Source organism: Poecile atricapillus, chromosome 2, assembly GCF_030490865.1.
Source record: "Poecile atricapillus isolate bPoeAtr1 chromosome 2, bPoeAtr1.hap1, whole genome shotgun sequence".
Taxonomy (NCBI): Eukaryota; Metazoa; Chordata; class Aves; order Passeriformes; family Paridae; genus Poecile; species Poecile atricapillus.
The window spans coordinates 111,428,990-111,446,982 of NC_081250.1; the positions used below are offsets into that span (position 1 = coordinate 111,428,990).

The 17,993-nt window shown below is 44.4% G+C and overlaps 1 protein-coding gene across 2 annotated transcripts in view; it reads left to right on the forward strand.

Moving 5' to 3' along the window:
- Positions 1–2,289: 2,289 nt before the first annotated feature.
- Positions 2,290–17,993, forward strand: part of DTNA (dystrobrevin alpha) — a 226,291-nt gene continuing 210,587 nt past the window's right edge. The window contains exon 1 of one of the 2 annotated variants that reach the window (XM_058833825.1): positions 2,290–2,444. The gene's annotated coding sequence lies outside the window, so the exon portion shown is untranslated. The remainder of the gene's footprint in view (positions 2,445–17,993) is intronic. The other variant, XM_058833822.1, reaches the window with a different exon arrangement.

A 17,993-nucleotide genomic window follows, 5' to 3' on the forward strand; every position in this document is an offset into this window, starting at 1 on the left:
TCTCCTGTGAGCTGTAAACAGAGATTTTAAGGACAGGTTCTCCTGTGGTCTGATCTGTTTTACATGTCACTGTTCCTTTTCAGGAAGGTTACTGACACTTAAACGTCCCTGCTGAAACACAAGTCTTCCCTTACCTCATCATTACAGGGACAAAATCCCTGGCTGCGGGCTCATTCATTTCATCCTCTGTGGCACTGCTTTTTCCCTATGTTTTTCTGTTATATTGTGATAATAACAATATTCAGCTTCCATAACTGATACAATCCACAGACACAAAGACTTCCCTTCTGGCTTTCCATCACACACCACATCTCATTTCGAGCTCTCATTTCAACCTGTGTTGTCCACGACCTCGTACCTTACTTCACCTGTTGTGTCACCTCTTATGTGCTCCATCCCTCCCATGTTCCCTGTGCATCTCACCAAGCCAGAGGCTACCAGCAGGCCACTCTCTGTGGTATCAACTACACCCGAATCACATTTTCATCCTTTTCTCACCTCTTGTTCCCGCTGCTGCAGCAGTGTGAGGAGGCCAGTACCCAGAAAGTGGTATCAGAATGAGAATCCAGCATTGCCTGTGCCTTTCTCTTACGACTTTTAACATGAGGATTACTATATTTAATGTTCACATGAAGGAGTGTAGTGTAATGCCCTAGCTATCTAACCAGGTATGCTTGAGCCTCCAGTACAATCAAACTTTCCCTTTTTCATTTGCTTGTTAGGTTTTTTTTTCCCCATTCAGAAATGCAGTCTCTTCATGTTGCTTTCAGATTGGACAAAGCATCAGTCCCAATGCAGGACTGATGTAGAAGTATCCCGAAAACCTTCAGCCCTCCTGGCACCATGTGATGAGGAGCATTTAGACCCTTAAGCGTTATCCAAGCTCAAGTTTCTAAGTATGTAACTAAACAGTTACACATATTGTTGTTTTTGTTAAGTGGATGGGAAAAATCTGTGAAAACTGAAGATGAAAAACCCCACCCAACTTCCAAATTTGTTTTAAAGACCATGCATTGCATTTCTAATGTAGATAGCAGTGTCTTATTTCAACGTAATACATGATGGTTAAAGATGAAAGGAAACCTGAGGCTGCTACTCTGAAAGGTGCTGAATTTTCTTTTCAGGTACCTGTGCGTTAAGCCTACATGGTTAATCCCTATAGTTTATCTGACCGGTTAGGGAAAAATAAGTGGGTCACAGAAACCGAGCGCTGGGGACCATTCGGTTCCTCCGGCAAACCTAAATGCGTACATTTTGAGAACCGCAGGATGATCGGAAGCTTTCGCTGCTCGTCCCTCCCCACAGCCGGGCCAGCCGATGTGCTCGGAAGGCTCCCGCACTCCCACCCACACGCCAGCCTCTGCTCTCAGCAGCGAGCCGTGCTGGAGGCGAGCATGTGCCCCGCCACCTGCAGCTGCAGGACCGGGCTCCAGGAGAAGGGCTGCAGCCGCGGCTCGCACCGAGGGCTCTTTCCCCGCTACGTCCCTGCGCCGGCTGTGCCGGTGCCAAAGTTGCGCTCCGCTCTGCGCCCTGCAGCGGGAGCGCCGGCTGGGCTGCCGGGGGCTACAGGGGACCCCCGCCCGGGGTTGGGACCCATGCCGGGGACTCCCGCCCGGGGTGGGGTGCCTTCCGCCGGTGCCTGCCCCACGACCGCTGCTGCGGCACGGAGCGATCGCCCCCCGCCGCGGCTTCGGCACCGTGAGAAGCCGGGCACCGTGAGAAGCTGGCACCGTGAGAAGCTGGCACCGCACGAAGCCAGCACCGTGCGCATCCCCCTCCTCGCCCCCCTCCCGGGGGAGCCGCGGCGTCGCGCCCACCTCCTCCCGCGGCCAGGCCCCGCCCACCCCTGGAAAAAGGGATTACATCATCCCTCTCCCCCCGCTCGCCCCGCCGCTCCCCCGGCCCGCCCGCCACTCCGGCAGGGATGGGGGGGTCCCGCCCGCACCCCCTTGGCGGAGCCGCGCCCTCGGGGGGCCCGGAGGGGGCTCCCGGCCGCGCCGCCCGGCCTCGCCCCTGCCCCACGCCCCACTACGTCATCCCTCCCACCGCCCCTTCTCCGCCGGTACTGGCGGGGGAGCGTCTCCCGAGGGGAGCGCCGGGGCCGGGCAGCGGCTTCGCGGCGGCTTCAGCCTGCCCAGGGCGCCGGCGCACCATCGCGGCGCCGGCGCGGTGCGGCGGGCGCGGCTGCGCAGCGCGGCGGGGCGGGCGCGGCGGGCGGGCGGCGGGGCAGCTCCTGCGCTGACACCTGCAGCATGTGCCAGGAGCTGCAGCGGCAGCGGCCGCCTCTGCCTCTGCGCGGCGCGGCCGCCCCGCTCCGGCGCCGTGCGCGGCGGCGGCGGAGCAGGAGCAACTCCCGCTCCTCCCGGCGCGTCCCTCCTCCTGCCTGGCACCGTGTGCCGGCGGCGGGTGCACGGTGACCTTACGGAGCGTGCATTACCTCACAGGTAAATATCAGCTGATCCGCCCCGGCGGCGGCGGGAGCCGGCGGCGGCGGGAGCGCACGGAGCCTTCCCGAGGTAGCGATCCCGACCGGGGCAGCGGGTGCGAGGTGCCGGGCGGGGGGCGCAGCCGCCTGTTGCCGCGCGCCTTTGCGGGGCGGTGGGCGCCGGGGGTTCCCCCATCGGCACCGCGGTCCGGGGGTGGCGGGCGGCCTCCGGAGGGTGGGCGAGGCAGGGGGGAAGCCCCCCCCTTGTCCCCCGCCCTCCCGAGGCCGCCCCCGGTGGGGTCGCACGGCCCTCCCGCCTGTCCCCAGGCGCCGCTGAGGCGCTCCCGGCGTGCGAGCGTGCACAGGCATGCGGCACGGCACTCGCTCCCGCTCGCCCACCCAGCCGCTCCGTGCAGCAGGTCCCGGGGTCCCTGGAGACCACCTGGGGACCCGGTGGGCTGTCCCTGCTCGCCTGCTGTCGCCTCTTGCAGCTGGCTGAGGTAAAAGTGACGAAAGGACGGCGCCCCGCAGCGCAGCAGCGACTGCCTTTACCTGTGCGTTCACCGGCGCCTTGGCAAACTTTGGTGTTGGGCGGTGAAAATCTCGGTGGTTGCAGCCGAACTGCCTTGTTCTACAACTCCCGTGCTAGAGACCAGCTACCACCCCAAGTGAAATACTGCTGGCGACCGCTGAATCGGGTACTTAGTCACTGGGTCCACTTCCCAGCACGGGTGATGTTTTAGGTAGTACTTTAGTAGTACTTTAAACATGGGTGGGAAGCAGTGTTGTCTGGTAATCCTAGATAGTTACTGGTGACCCAGATGTTAAAAGGAGAGGTTCACCAAGTAATAAGCAGCATCACAAACTTGGTGCTACTAGGTTTTCAATATATTGTCTTGTGTTTGAAGTTTTATAACTTGCTGTTCAGTTCTGAACACTGTACCTCTGTTTCTCCCCTTGGTTTTTGGATGCAGAAGTGTTTTAATAATGGGGGTAAAGGCAGGGATTCTGTGGTTTAACCGTGTCATTAGCTATGGAGCTGTTTTCATAAGTTTCACCTGGATACCAGGTTGTGTCTCACACCTGTGACTGTCATGTGACCAGACTAATAAAATTACGGCAACTAAAGAGTAGTAAGTGCTAGGTTTTTAAGTCGCCCTGGTTTCTGGTTATCAAAGGGTAAGTGAGCATGAGATAAGAGCCAATGCCATGTCTATTTTAAGTTCATGTCTTTATATTGCTCCTCAAAAGGGAATGATCCTACTGACACATATTTTGAGTTTCACCTTCCTGTTGCAGTCAAGGTCCTGTATTTAGTCAAAGTCTGTATTCATTGCAGTGGACGATTTTGTGGCTTTTTGTGGGTTTTATTTTTTCTCTTTCATAAGACAGAGGTAAAACTCAAAGAACTGAATGCCTCAGAATAAATTTTGCCTTCCTATAGAAAAGCACACATCTAATACCATCTCCTGGCTTGACCTCTCAGTGGGATATAAGTGTAGTCAGAATGAGATGCTATCATCTTGCAGTGGTGGTAGTAAATACAAAATTACATACATGTGCCCTCTGTGATCACAAGCAGTGGGTAGTTCATGCATGTAATGCTCAGTGTGTGTGGCTCCCCAGTGGTGTGTAGTCACTTCCACAAGCAGTTTTCAGTGTGTTACTGGTTGTGTGCACCACTGCCCAGCATGGCTAAACTGTGCAGGATCAACCATCAGAGATTCAACTCTCTCTGCAAGGTAGCCCAATCCTGAAAGCAGCCCTGTGGCAGTGATCTCTGCCTTCTAGAGTAACCCTCTGATTCTGTTACTGAAAAACAGGGAAAAAAAAGTGCAAGATACTTAGGGTAAACTGCCGGATACCAATCCCTTAAGGTTTAGAACAAGGTGAAGGATTAATTGTTTTGTTGGACTTTTGAAGGTTTATTCCTTTATTAATTATTTCCTTGATTTATACAGTTGTATGCTGTCAGACTGTAGATTGTCTCCTCTTACACGTTTTCCCCAGTATAAATCCATTCAGAATTGCCTATAAGGGTCAGCACTGATCTAACTTCCATTCCAGGCAAATAATCAGATATAATTGCACTGAAATCAATGAATATATACAGACATGAAGCTGTGAGAAGAAAATGGGCCTCATGGTGTTTAATATTTGTATAGCTGAAAGCCAAAAATAGCTGTCGTAAACACAGCGTGTCCTTTTGGAATAAGCAGTCAATGCCTACCTTAGAGTTGTTCAGACTTTCTTGTGTTTCAGCAGCCTTGGGTTAGAAAAGTGAAGGCAGCAGTCTTGTAATGAGAACTGTTTCAGAGAAACTTTTTGTTCCAGTGACTAATCTCCTTCTCCTTAATTCCATGTTAATCTTAGCATGCCCATATTAACATTTGGAAAGGACTGCTTTCTCAAACAGGGTTCCTTGAATGTGTTGCCAGGTGTAATGGGGTTAATTCCAATGACTATATTTTAAACTGCTGCTCTTTATGTTAATTATGTATATTCCTATCTCTAGGCTTAACAGCAAAATGTAAGTGGTACGGAATGTTACATTCCAATTAGTTTTGCAGTGCAAATGAGGATTACAGTTGATGGGTAAGTCTGACATGTACTGCATGACTTGTCATGTTTTTCCTGGAGAGAGGGGAGTCTTGGGTCTGAGTCACCATGGAAGAACATGGAGCCCCGTAGGCATAAAACTGGTGCAGTGGAGTGATGAGTCAGATCTCTTATCTTTAAATTCGGTATTATGTGGTATTCATGCATGGAGTGCATCACATTCATTGTGCACCTAGGCAAGTAACTAACAGGCGGAAAACTCACTTAATCAGACCTCTGACTCGCCTTTTCTTTGCAGAGTTGGTCCTACTTCTATGGTAATGAAAGGCTGGTGGTTAGGATCATGTAGAAAATCATGGTGTATTAACCTGTAGAGCAGATCAGCTCTGCCAGGCTATACCCAGTCATTTCTTATATTTTTTCAAGTCCATGTAATACAACCTAATACTTAATTTTTCACTTATTATGTTTTAGAGTTGAATCAGCTTTTTCAGACTTCTGAAACTGGATAAAGAATAGCAGAGTAAGAGCAGTGTTGCATCTTTGTAGACCCCAGTGTTAAGCTAAATGACTTTTCATGAGTTTTGCTGTGGAATGTCAGTATTGTGTCTTTTTCCAGAAGAAACTGATGTAACTGCTAAGCTAACGCATATAATTGAAATTTCTTAGACGTGGTAGCCTCAGAAATATGTTAAACAGCAAGAGTGAAGATTTGCCCACGCAGCTGTTTTCAGAAACAAAACAAAGCTTTACATCAGAGGTATCTTCACTTAGACACTTTCTGTGAACTTCCTTGAACAGCAATCATTAATAACGCTATCTTCTCAAGCTAATGGAGCATGAAGGTTCCTTGATTTATAATCATTTGGGAGCAGATGCTTGAAATTCTGTCCACTTACACAAACAGCACAAGAATGACACTTTTGCTGAAAATCGGGGGGAGGCAGGGGGGAAATTATGTATGGGACTACCAGAATGACTTGAAGAATGTAATGCAATGTCTCCATCTCCAGTGTCATTACAAAAGCTGCTAAAGGGACTGTTTGAAAAAAAATTACATGAGGTTTCTTTTTGAAAATTGTAGCAGAACAATATTGATTTGTATATTTTTAATCTCCTGTATGTAGCCAGTTACCATATTGTGATTGCTGCAGATGTTAGCACTGGTTTTGGGGTAGGGGTGTGTGTGTGTTCGTGGTCTTGCAAAAAAAGCTTCTGTCTTCTCACATTGCCTTAAATTGGGAAACAGTTACAATGAAGACATATGGAAAACCATGCAGGAAAGATGTGCAAATTTAGGTCTAAATTGTACAAATCCCAGTTAAAGCGTAAATGCTTCATCTGTTTTTCAGTTAGATGCATCTATTGTATTCTTTAGATGTATAGATGTCTAGTGTCACTTGTGTAGAAATCAGTGCAGGTATGGTTTAGCAGTCTCAGCAACTGAGATAAAATGCCAAGCCACTTGTAAGAACTTGGAAATTTCAGTGGTCTTTGCATGCTGGTGTGGAGATGACCAAATTTGAGAGTAACTGCCTTTATGCTGTTCACTTCAGCAGAGCCAGGTTTTTGGCCTATCTTAAGATAGACCTTAACTCTTAAATGTATGGGGCAAAATCCTCCCCTCAATTACGTTGACGTAAATCCAGTCTTTGTGTATTTTCTCCATCCCACTGAAGAGAGGAGATCATAACTGTTCCACTTACCTATGGCATATCCACAACTGCTGCTAGGGACTATAATTTTTTCATGCAGTGCCTTTACTATAAAATGTGTGATGTCATCTCCTCTTGGAACCACTGGATTTATACTGATTATGTGAGAAGTACCACTGACAGCTCACGTGCCTGTGCATATGCCACAAGGACCCAGAGGGAAATCCTAAGCCATACCTTTTATCATACAGAGGCTGCATTTCTATAGGGATGCTCTCTCTGTACAGGCAGAACAGCCTGTAAAGGGAAATACAACTATTTCTATAATTGTTCAGAAGAGATTACAACTTAACAGAATTCCATCCTATAACGTACAAAGTACAAAAATAAAGGCTCTTTTCAGTTAAATCTTTCACCAGATAGATGTCAAGAAGCAATGCAGTATCTCAAATGATTTGGTCTTTTTTAATCTTCTTAGCTGGAAGAGATGTCAGAAGAGCCATTCAAAATTGAAGTAGAAGATACATGTGGAATTTCCTCATGTAGTGGTCTGGATGTCTGCTTATTTTGCTTAAGAAGAAATTCAGACTTCAGAAGTACACTTGATTTTCTTTTCTCTTGGTGCTGACAAGCTCTGCCTTGGCTTAGTTGTCTAAAGAGGTAGCAACAATTGAAATGTCGTGTGACAGCAATGTCTATACACTGTTTTGTGATGTAAGTATCATAATGTAAGATTTTTCTGACCTGATTAAAATCAACAGGGGGAAGAATCTTTCAGCATTATCTCCAGCTTTTCGAAAGTTCAGCTGGGACTTCTTCCTTACCACTGAGTCCTCACACAGTGAGCATGAGTGGAGGCTCATTTAAAACTCCTCCGTAATGAAGTTTGACCATGTTGGTTTAAATAAAAGCATGATATAATTTTGCCCTTGGGCCTTCCTGTGGAGCAGAAGAGCTGCTGGTTTAGTGCCAGAATTTGCCAGTCAGACTTACGGGTGAATAGACCCATTGAACAGTGAAACTGCATTGGACTGTTCATCCTGGCTCATGCAGGGAGGCAGAGCTGTGTTTGCATCCCACTTGACACCAGTGAGGGTGGGTGGGCTGATTCCATCCATGAGGAATAGCCACATCAAGGTGGCCAAATCCACAGGTGCCTGGAGGAAAAGTAGAAGATAAAGCGACATTTCCTGGCATGTTATTATTGTCATTGAGAGATTAGAACCCCAGTGCAAACCATGACCCACCTCTGGTCTTCCCCCAGTGCAAGTGTAAAAGTAAAGATCAGCTTTAAACAGAAATGTGCGAGGGAGCAGCATGTGCAAGATGATCCTCCTGGAAAGATTTGGGCTGAATTGAAGATCTGGTGTTTGTAGTTCTGATCTTGACTCCTGGTTCCCGGGCAGCTGGAGTTACTCAGCAAGTCTGCACATGTGGAAGGAGCCGCTTTTGTAGGTCATTTGTCTATGACCTTATGCCTCACTGAATTGCCCTGTATGGTGGGTATTTGCATCTATTGAGACGACTCACAATTGCCCTGTTGTACTTGATTGGTGCCAAAATCAAAGTTAAATGATGGCTGGCCTGTGCTTGGCCACAGCAGCATTGTCCACTGTAGTCACCTCCACAAAGTAGGGCTGGATCAGTCTGAAGTACCAGTCAGCTCTCCTCTTTTCTTTCCTATTTGAAATCTTCTTTGCTTTGGCTTGCGTGCCAGTGGTCGTGCTCCCGTGGTGTGCCACACAAACTTGAGTGGCATGGGGAGGCTTTGGTCCCTGGAGAAAGGAGGGCTCTTGGCTGCCCACCAGAGTCCATCACTGCTTGACAGTTCTGCTTTAGTGAAATGGGCCGACCAAAGTCTGGGCGGGCACCGTGCCAGCCTGGCAGATGGGCCTGAATGTGGGCAGCCAGCAGAGCGCATACATGTGTGTAGATGTAGATAATTGTATGTACGGGCGTGATAAATAGGGATCTCTGCAGTTTGAGAAAAGGTGCTGAAGCAACGAGCCTGAAAAGAGACTTCTTTTGGACGAAGGGCATGTTAGAGTGCTCAGAGGAAAGGAAGGAAGGATCTGCTTTCCTTGTTGCTCTCTGCTTGCAGTTCTGCAGATTATGTAATAAACAAAGGAGGCTATTTAGTCTTGAATCTAGGCACTTTTGTAACTACAACTAGGAATGTGGAAAATGACACTTTACTGCAGTGAATTTCCTTACAAACCACTTGGAGCTTGCTACCAGCTCAGATTCTACCAACACAGTTACTAGTACAGCTTGAGATCAGTGGGAATTTGTGCATGCCATACTATTTTGTTTTGAATTACGTTTTAAAGCATGAAATACTATAGTGAACAAGAGTTGTTTGGAAATCAGTTGTCAGTACAAAACGTACCAAACTTTCTTCATAGGTCATAGCTTCCAAAATCTTTGTGTAGTTAGCTAGACTCCCTAGCTAAGCCACTTCCATGGATGGCAGTCAGCTAACACATGCATGCAGGCCATATATTATTTGATAGTTAAATAGATGTAATTATTTTGAAGACATTGGCATTAGTTGCATCTCTACAGAAAGGATATAGGTGATTTGAACTTGTCTGCACATGGATTTGGTTGCAGAAGCCCATTTCCCTTCAGCCTATTTCCCTAATGTTATAGATGTGTGATGCTGGATAATCACCTGGCCTGGCTGTCTCAGGGCACTCGAGTTTCTTGCTTGAAGGTCTAACTCTCACTAGGAGAGAGCACTTGTGGATTGTAGTATGAGTAGCATCACATAACCAGCTGGCAAGTGCCATGGGCTTCTCTTAAAATTCTGGAAGGTCTGTTGATGAAGTTTCTTTGAGCTGGTAAGGCAAACCAAGGATTTGTGATTTTTGGCAAAATCCATAATGAACTCCGGATACTCCCAGAATAAAAGCAGAGATTCAGTTTTATCTTTCTAGGATCCTTAAGTTAGATTAGCTGGAATTACTGGGATAAGAAAAATCTTTTCTCAAATCCTGGAAATAAATGACATTTGCCAGATCAAGTGTAATCCATTTATGCTTAACCTGAAGATATGGTATCTGCCCGTGACTTCCAAATCAGGTACTGCTGATTTGTGAGTGCACACAGTCCACAGAAATTTTGCAAGCCAGCACATTAAATGCAGTGGGTCAGACCTAGGGAGTGTGTTTTGGCTTAAAGAATGGGACCAGGCTTTTATTGGGGACTGGCCTACCTGGCGAGGTGTCCAAAATGAGTGCAAGGAAAGAGCTGTTCTGAGGAAGGAAAGTAATGATGTCATTTGTTAGAGCATGGATTTTAAAAAGCAATTAAAACTGCAGGTTTCAGAGGCAGGTATTTGCTCCTGTAATGGAAATGATAACATCATTCCTGGTCTGAGTATGATGTCTGATGTGTATACACACTTTTATTAACTTCTTATTCTTTTTGTTTAGGCTTCTAGACATGTTCACCATGTGACTCTGCTCATTTTTTCTCTTAAATATTAACCAGAACAAGCAGTTTAATGGTAGCATGCATTAGTTAATGGGAAGTACAGAAATTTAAATCCCCTGTGTTGGAATTCTGCAAATTTTGACTCATTTGATCCCTTTTTCCTTAGCCCACATCTACCATTTCCCTTTGTGCAGGCTAGTAGGAATACAGCCTTTAAGACTCGAGGGGTTTTTATCAGTTTTCTTATCACTTGCATTCAGCTGCTTCTGGTGGGACTGTTAGAAAAACACAGGTGTAGTCCTTCAAAGGACTGGGAGAGGACAAAGGGATAGAAAAACAGGATGCAGGAGGAGGAGAACGTGGGCTGTTAAAAGGGGAAAGTGGGATGGAGAAAAATAGTATGTGAAAGGAGAAAAGAAAATGCAAAAGGGAACGGTAGAATTAAAAAAAAAAAAAAGCCTTAAACAGCAAAAAGAAAAGAAGGAAGGAGAGGAAAGGAGAAAAAAAAAACCCAGCCAGATCATCTGATGAGAAGGATGTACTGTGTTAATTAAAATTAGTACATGCTCCAGCTAGGTTCCTTTTCTCTTAACATGATAGAGCACGACTGATTTTCCAAAGGCTTTTTTGGCAAAGAGTCTCATTTGACCTTACAGGACTACCTGCAGGAGGAATTCTCTTGAGAAGACCAGTGTTAGCAGTAGCAGGGTCAGTTTGCTGGGTGTTTCAAGCCCACAGACAGGACTTCGGAAGCTGAACTGCATCACGCCATGCTCTGTATAACCTTTTGCAGAGAAAGGTGATACATACTGGAAGTACTGCAATATTAGAGTGACTCCAGAAGTAGTCCTTGTTTCTCTAGACAGATACAGAAGATTTTAAAGCAGTCAGTATTTGTGAACATTACATTTCTTAAAAGGCACTTGGCTAATTTTTCCTTCATGACTCCTGTTTATCTAGTCATACCAAGACTGAAATTATTATGGACAACTACATTAAACTTTTTTTGCACAGAAAAGGTACACAATAGCTATTGTACAAGGTATTAACTTAAAATGCAGCTACTTAGTACATTTCTCTGCAATAACTATTAGCCAGTCATCCTTAAGCATAAGGATAGGTAGAATACTTTCATGTTTTGGTGAAAGGTACGTTTCATTTGTCCCATTGTAGTGCTCTTCAATATTTCCAAAAGGAATGCTACCTTTCTGATACCCTGGGAGCCCCATATTATCCCTGCTATTTGCATTTACACATAAGTGTTACCTATCTTCATTTTAAAAACAAGCTGGCAGAAGAATAATTATTCCTGCACAGTTTGTGGCTTTTTTTTTTTTTTTTTAACATATGAAAGCACATAGTAGGGCTTATAAAACTCTCTTGATTTGTTGTAGGCAATCAGACTTTTGATGGTGCACTTGACTATCAGAACAAATGACTTCTTTACCATAAGCTCCGTTCCAAATAATGAATGTAATGTTAGTGGGCTTAGTGAAGCAATGGGTTATATTACAGTGACTGCAAAGCATGAAAACCCACTGTGTCTTTCTGTCATAAAAAGGCCCTGCCTGTGCTGTAGATCCTGTGAAGAATTTGTAGAGATACTTGAAAGGATAAAACACTGTATAAATTCCTAAAGTTCAAAGAGAAAATACCACTCAGGATAAAAAAGGGAGCTTAGCCCAGCAGCAGTTTAACCATATATGACAGATCTAGTGCTAAGTCCTGCACCATCAATGCAAATGCTTCTGGAGTTCACCAAGTAGCCAAATGGGAAGACTAGAAGAAAGGCTTTGAGGATACTGGCCTGGGGAGAGGGCCAGAAATAAAAGGCACATGCTTCCCAATAAATGACTCTTATTCTCTGGGCAGGGTGTGAACAGGGAAGGTTTAAGACATGCTCAGCTAGATTTGTGTTGGATTTCCTGTCACAATTACTTTTAAAGGTGTTAATATGTGTTTGTCTGTGTTTCTGTACATGTATTATGTCTTAAATAAAATTAGGAACTGTGAAAGTTCGGCATCCTGTTAGAATAAGATAGGGATAGGTTAACACCAGGCCAAAACAATGTTTTTGAGTGTTAAAAAAAAATCATTAGCTATGCCCTTCTCTGGTTGCCATATAATGACATGAACGTTTGATCAAACCTGATCACATTTAGGCCGTGAGGGTAATCAGAAATGCAGTAAGAAGGCTGATTTAGAGGTCACACTACTTCTAGATACTTCCCTTTGACCTTCAGTTGCCTCTATACATGTCCTGGACCCAGCTGTTTTCCTGTCTTGCCAGCTCCACACAGAAACATCCCATTGAACAGTCATGCCTCACACTGGCCTCCCTCCTTCCCCCTGCAGCTGCTTTTGTGTGCTCCTGTCCTCTACAAGCCAAAGGATCCTTTCCTGTCCCCCCAGTGGCACCTGGATTTAAGCTTCTCTGTCTCAACCACTGCTGCACCTCGACTGTGGATGGCCTGTGAGCACACAAATCATCTCAGTCATTAATTGCACTGGTTGTCCCACAGAAGGACACAGACCCTGGTGGCTTTGGCAGGTTACTGTCTCCATAGATGTGCAGGGACAGCTTGTATGAGTGTCCAAGGGAAGGAATGACACAACAGAATTTTAGCAGCTGTGTTGGTACCAGGTTTCAACCTTTTACCCAGTGCTCATCATCTTGTTTCAAGTAGTGAGAGCCTTTGGAAGGTAAGAAGAGATGTTGTATCTGGAAAACCTTAATGTTAAATAAAATGAAATGGACACATTTCATGCTAAGTGCAGTCCTAGGAAAGGAGATGTGAGGTTGTAGTCCCTGCTGTGAGATGAGCATGCTTGTTACAGGCCATATTGTGGCTCTCTGGCCCTTGCTGGTGACCACAGGGGTCAAAATGGTTCATGTTGCTTTTGTTTATTCATAGAAAAAAGAAGAAAGATGGAGCTGCCTCTCTGTTCTGAAGCTAAAGTATAGGCTAAAGGTATTCTTTTTTTCCCATGAATTTAGGGGTTTTTTTAGGAGACCGCAGCAGTGTATTCTAAGCAGTCACAGAAGCTTTAATGACAGCTGTTTTGCTTGAAAACCTGTATCTGTCAGTGTCTGTAACATGGTTTGATGTAATCCTTTGGATTTCCTCATGTTTAAAAAAGCTGCAGAGTCTTCTTTGCCTACCAAAACACATTTAACAGTTGAAATTTTAGCAGTGAATATTTCTAGAACCTGCCATTTTGCACATACTGTGTTTGATGATCCTACTATTTATGTATTTTTAATACATCTCTCACCTTAATCTGAACATCCAATTAAGGACATGGCTGAAGAAAATAGGGGAGTTTGGAAGAAAAAGAAACAGAAATAAATAATATAGCAGAAACCTTAGAAGTCCCATATGTCTGTGCCATTTGCTGCTCAAAACCAAGGAAAAAGATTTAAAAACAAAGTTATCTTTCAGAGCAGACCTTATGCCTATGAGTCAATGTCATCTTACTATTCAGGTGTCGAGAAGGTTTGTCCTTGAAACCCAGATTTCCCTTACATACACATGTGTTCTGCAAGAACTTGGAATTGCACGACGGAAGGAGCACTGAAAGCTGCTGCCAGAGCTACAAATGGTCACGGTTATCCCATGAGCCTTTAATTCCATGACTCTGGTGCTGCAGATGGGAACCGTGGGGCTGCAGGCAGGCTCAGCTGGGGTGACTGCCCCTTTGGCCAGGTGGGAAAGTGCCAGGTGTACCACTGAGGGCAGGGTGCAGATGTTAGCCTTCCTTTGACATCAGCAGCTGGGATGTCACTCACCTCCCTTTTTTTTTTTTTTTTTTTTTCCCCACAAAACGCTGCACATTTGTCAAGCAGGAATGCTTGAGAGGGGATGATATTGACTGGTGCAGTGGGGTCCTGTGGCTGCCTCCTCACTCAGAATGCAGAGGAGAGTGGGGTTATAGGACCTGACCTTAGCACTCCTGAGCTGGCTATTTGGAAGCCAACCAGGGCACTTGAATTATCTGCTGGTTTTTTCCAGGGGATTCTCTATGGCCTCTGCTTAACAGAGAGAAAAAGTGTTGTTGTCCCATTGGTATTACGATTTACATCCCAATTTGTTGAAACCAATATGTCAAGCTACAAAGAAACTTGCTTCATAAGATCCAGTTACCCAATATTATCAGCATCTAGCTGGATGGCTCTCAAGGGGCTTTAGGAGGAGAGGAAAGAGTGTTTGGTTTTCATGGTGGTATTTTTCCTTTCCTTGCTTTTCTTTGTTTTAACTTCTTTCTGCTGAAATGGCAGCAAAGCTTGCATGTTGTTGTAGTTAGCTCTTCACACATCTATTTCCCATTAAGGAATGCGAGATACTGGGCCAATCTACATTTTTCAACCGGTCTTCAAGCACAGTAATCAGGAACAATGTGTTGCTTTGTTTGCAAAACCCCAAACCAAAAGGTTATCACTTCCTTGTCTCTGACAGCCTCACAGCAGTGGAACTTCCTGGACCTCTTGCTGTCTGCATGGCTAAGTCCGAAGAATCCCTTGTTAACATGGGGTTCAAAAATTATTAAGAATATATTTGCTCTTTATGCTTTACCTCAGATGGTATTGTATTTGGAAAGAGCACATCAGTGAGTGGAACGTAATTTAGGAGTTTTTAAATGGTGTTAGAGTGTTTAAATTGAAGCTCCAGCATGCACTCGAACACAGTCCTTGAATTATCAAAACATTTGTTAGTGTTTGTTATGTGAGCAGTGTGGCTGAAAGCTCTGACCTTGAAAAGGCCTTTACTCTTTTTTTCACAGCTAATTTTTCAGAGTTTATTCCTTTTGTTTCCTTTTGTTTTTAAAGAAGACAATCCTCCCCTACCTTGCAAGAACTGAGTGTTTGATGTGACTTCGTTTTGGAAAGTGGTAACACCCACTTGCATGCTATTCATGAATCGTCAATGACATTAGATATTATGGTGTTTAACTGGATTTTGAAATACAAGGTTCTGCTCTGTGTTGTCTGTGCATCTGTATTAACTGTCTTTACTGTTGTGTTTTTCTAGTTGGCAAGTATTCCTAGCAGCAACTCCCGCAGCAGTTCCTCTAAAACTTCAGCATTTCTAACTGTACTGTCACTACTGGGTTTTCTAATATTCTATTTTTAAATCTCCCTTTTAAAAACAAAATACATGGAACAGTTTTCAAGAAATGTAGCAAAAAACCTACCCTAGCTCCTAAGCCTTTTAAGCAAAATACAAAGCACTACAGCTAATCTGTGCCTTCTTATACAAAAGGAGGACGTAACACACAATCTAGGCAGTAGATCCATAGCTCCAGAAATTCATACAGCTCCAGTAAAGTCACTCTTGAGGCAATTTGCTATGACTCTTCCCTGTGTATTTCCTGTGAAGCATCCAGTGCATGTGCTGGAGCAGGATCAAACGTGCACCAGAGAAGGGAAATAGGTGCCTGAATATATACAAACATGCATGTCTGCAAAGGTGAGGTGACAGTATTTCTTAGCATACTGAGGAGAGCCAGTGGTAATGCAAACAAACAAACAAAAAAAAAAAAAAAAAGGGAAGGGAAGGAATGAACAACAGGCTTTTTAAAGGAATTACTTGTAGATTGTATCATGAAAATTCAGCCGCAAAGACTGTCAACATCCTAAGAACATGGATTGTGATGTCAGAGTCCCTTTCAAATGGTGTGGAGTCCATGCCTGCCTTAATCCCAGAGAGACTTGTTGCAGAGGTGGGGGGGGATATTTTGAAGTCCAAGAATTGTTCTCGTCTTCTCAGTGATCTGACTGAGGATGAACACATTCCCCATTTGTAACTGGAGTATATTAAGTCAGCTCATAAGTCAGCTAGTGTCTCATTGTGGGGCTTCTAAGTACCAAAGAGGTGGGAGTTCATTCACTGTTTTATTTACCAGCCATGTAAGTTTCTCTTCTTTAGTATTTAACTATTGCATTTCCAGATAACACTGGTCGCTGCTGAAAGTAATGATTTGGTTTTGTCAGATTTTAGTGTATTTAGTAACATTGCCAAATAACAAATGTTTCTATTTCTGTCAGTACACCTCATTTTTAACTCTTGTAGCACAAGTAAGAAAAAATGGTATAATGAAAACTTTGGGAGCTGATATTAGAGCTGACTTTCTGTGGGAATTTCTGTGTGCAAACCAGGTGGTTTAGCATGACTGAGATGCCAGGTTAGCTCCTAGGTGCAGAGCGAAGGCTTTGAGGCCGAAGGATAAGAAGTTATGTCCTTCCATGTTTTGTATACCAATTTCCTCTTTTTTTTCCTATCTGAGCACTGCAGATGATCAAAAATAACTGGCAAATATTTTTCTTGTTTGTTTTTTAAGTCTTGAACTGACAAGACAAGAAATCCTTGGACCAGAGGACAGTATTTTTGAGAAGGTTGCAAATGTCTGAAAGTAGAAATGCAGAATATATTTACCTCAGCTGTGATTTTACTGTCATAATAAGATTTTTTTTTTTGCTTTGCTGCATACACCAGGACTTTAAGATTATGCTAGCTTATGCTGAGCTAAATCCAGATACGGGATTTGGTTGTAAAATGTACAAGGAGAGGTTTGTGTCTGCAAAAAGTCCCTACAATCCCCTTTCCACGAGAGGATATTAGCAGGTTGAAAGGAATCCGTTGCGCAGTGCTTCCATGAAATCCCGGCTGAATTAATTGTGACTTTGCTCTTCACGCCCCTGAGGAGCCCGGGGGTAACTTCACTGGGCTTCTTCTAGATGGCAGTGGTCTTTCACTGTGGGTATTTTGGTGTTGCTGAAGTATGTGGACATGACCAGGAGTATGTGAACATATCAGTGAGCGACGCTCTCCTCCACTTTGTGCCTCTCTGTGCGACGCTCTCCATGTGTGGGGACTGTAGGAGAGGCACCTCCTCAGCCTGAGCCCACGCCAAGGGTCACCCACCCCATACTCTGCGTGCTCCTGAGCAAACCCTTGTGCTCCCCCTCAGTAGGAGCATCCACAATGGCTGGAGCTTAACTACTATCATTTGGTGATTCATTTGCTGTGCGTATTTTCTAAAAATTGCATAGCCTGTTCTCAAAAGCAAGGCGAAGAAAAAAGCAGCTGTTATGAAAAGAGAGGAAGAAAAACTCGCACATTCAAAACACAGAGCTTTAAAGAACCAAACCCACATTGTTAGGGGAGGGGAAAACCCCCAAATTTGCTATGTGTTATCTTTGAAAAAGATCAGAAATAGATTTTTGAGGTACTATTCATATTTTAGAGAATTAACAGCTATACCAGTGAGTCTAATAACATACAGATTTCAAATCAGTTATGACTTACATTTCTTACTTTTGTAGGTTTTCACGGAAACCATAAGGTTTTTCCCACATAAAAAGATGTGATTTAATATTCAGTACTAGTGAATTTTAGACATGTGATAATAATACTGAAATAAACACTGCTTTGTCAGTGGTCTAAGAAGCATCAGAACAGACCAGTCCAACTTCTGTTCTATTCTTTCACTGAATACAAAGAGCAACTTCATTGTGCCTCTCTTTATTCTAGCACAGCTTATATAGAATTTGATTAAAAAAGCAGAAAATTGACATGACTGAAAAAAAGAAAGAAAAAGTTAATCTTCAGTGCTATGGAATGTTTTGCTAAAAGCTTTTGCTTTCTGTGTGAATTGATCAACAAAAAACTGTAGCCAGACCCTGAACTTCCTATTCAGATATTTAAAAATGTTTCATTTAAAAATTCATTATCAAAATATTTTAGTGTTGCCAAATTCCTTGTTTTCTTTACCTCAGTCTGAACTTTTTATTTTCCTCCTGAGCCACTGCAGCACTTCATCCTTTCTGTCTCCTACTGTGTCAGGTTTCCCAGCCTGAAGATACTTTTTTTCTTGGCATGTCATCAGTATGCAGCTTCTGTGCCCAGTGGGGAGGT